This window comes from Lactuca serriola, chromosome 2 (assembly GCF_051521515.1).
Source record: "Lactuca serriola cultivar US96UC23 chromosome 2, Lser_US96UC23_V15, whole genome shotgun sequence".
NCBI lineage: Eukaryota > Viridiplantae > Streptophyta > Magnoliopsida > Asterales > Asteraceae > Lactuca > Lactuca serriola.
Window position 1 is genome coordinate 93,298,633 of NC_136409.1, and position 2,382 is coordinate 93,301,014.

Sequence of the window (2,382 nt, forward strand, 5' to 3'; positions counted from 1 at the left end):
CGGAACGACGGAAACATTCGGGGGCAGGGGACGTCATGTACAGTATCACAACAATTGTATAATAGTAATCAAAGCAAACATAACCATTACATTGATAAAATATAGTGTTTACATCTGTTTAGTACATGATTTGTGTGACATCAAAAGTATATAGCAGAAGTATAAAAGACGGGACTCTATAAAGCTCCGTCTTCTCAAAACCAGTGAGTGTACCTGTCTACCGGTTCCCTGAGAATACAAGTGATTTTGAAAGTGTATCAACATTTAAGTTGGTGAGTTCATAAGTATGTTTTTGAGATGGAAAGCTTTGTATTGGTTCTTTGAAAAATGTTATAGTGTTCTTCCAAAAAATCCAATATTTTCTTTAGTAAATGAAATGTAGTCTTATTAGTAAATAAAAATATATCATGAATGTTTCTTGAAATTGTATGTTGTACTAGTGTACTCTGTACTAGAAAAGTAGTGTGTCGTATTAGTGTTTGTATGAATGCCTGGAATCCACCAGCTGTAGTGTAAAATAATGTATTGTAGTTTTATTAATTAAAATAAAACCCTTGAAGTAGTGTTAATCCCGTAAACAAGGTTTTAGTTGTTACTATTGTGAGTTTCATACAACCATGCTACAATGACTAGTGACCTCTACGATGTTCTTTAGGCGTCGGAATGTTATGACATTTGTCACCCCAGGCCTGCCGGCCTAACTGTAGCTAGCAGTTCACTTAGCGTTGGCTTACAGTTGTAGGTTATGTTTCAGGAACTTCGGATGACCATGGGAAGGCGAATGCGTGACCGTACACATCATCTTGTTATGATCTATGATTTTGGGAAACTCTGATGTTGGAAATGTTTTGAAAACTATTTTATAAATACTCTATGGTTTTGGGTAGTATTTAAAAAGTTTAAATTTATCCTGATTTTTATAGATGTTACAAGTTGGTATCAGAGCCTTGGTTTGAGTGAATTGGAGGAACACTCGTGCGAATCTAGTCTTAAACTATGGAAAAAGATTTTAAAAGTGATTTTCTAATTGTTTTCAAAATAATTGAAAAGGATGCAATGTGTACGATCAGCCGGAGCCAGTAAGTAGACACCAAATTACCATAATGTTATTTGATCTTGTGATATGTTAGAAAAGCATGGTAGTGATAGGCTAGGGAACTTCAGAAATTGCATAATAGAATTGCTTGGTTCTATGATGTCTGATAGACTAGGGTTCTTCATTATATGAAATTGACATCATTACTGTAGTTGCTTAGTGTATGTATCATAGTTATACATAACTAAGATTCTATAGCCTGAGAATGTTTGCTTTGGCCTTATTTTCTGTTCTTGTTTGATGAAGGGCTTAGGGTAGGATCAGAAATTCAACTGTTTATAAGGTCCCGTGTTATGTATGATTAGCATACATGAGTGTTGCAGGGTTGGTGGAAGTTTCATGGATGAGTTGTGTGGGGGTCATCCGACCAATTTCGTGATGTTTAGCCTTCCTCTAGGGAGTGAGGTTTGAGTGGATACGTTTTCTAGTGTGTAATATTAGGGTTTTTGTGATGATCCTTGAGACAAATACGGGTAGATGTGGAAGGTAGTATGGTCCCGTACTACTGGAAGCACAGGACCCGTATGGGTAATAGGGAAGTCACAACACCTAGGGCTTTGTTGGGAGTTGGTTCCCTTGGTATGATTTTCATTTTATCTGATATCTCCCTAGTCTATATTCAGTATGGTGATGACGCATCAGTTTGAGGCAGGATCCGGATCGGGATCAGGGACAGGTGGCCGGAATGGGCCGGTTGTGTCCGAGGATAGGATTAGAGAGATCCTTCAGGAGGAGGTTGTTGCGCACTTTTGAGCATAGTTTCCAGAGATGTTTGGGTCTATTAAGACCACCATGTGGAGTACTTTAATGAGCGATACACTGCCCTCTCTGAGGTTGTTGCTGTTGTAGCCACCGCATTCGTTGCCGCTGCTGGGGTTGGCACTGGGAGGGTCTTCCAGTATCGGGACTTTGACAATATGAAGCCCCCGACTTTCAACAGAGTTTGGGATCCAATTATCTCCATGAGGTGGTTGTCTGGAATTGAGGGGTGCTTCTTCACTTGCTCTCGCCGAGTTGACCAGAAGGTCAGGTGCGCTCTGAACCTTCTGAGGTCCTGAGAGAAGGATTGGTGGAGACTTGTTACCAGCTCGTATTCTCCTGAATAGAGGACCGCAATGACATGGGAGCAGTTCTCAGAGATGTTTTATTCTAGATATGTTCCACTGGTGGAACGTGAGAGGTTGGCTCAGGAGTACTTGGCTTGAGACAGGGGACGGAGTCGGTGATGGAGATCACCAAGATGTTCAAGGAGAGAGCCATGTCTTATGCTGAGTTTGCTGCTTCTG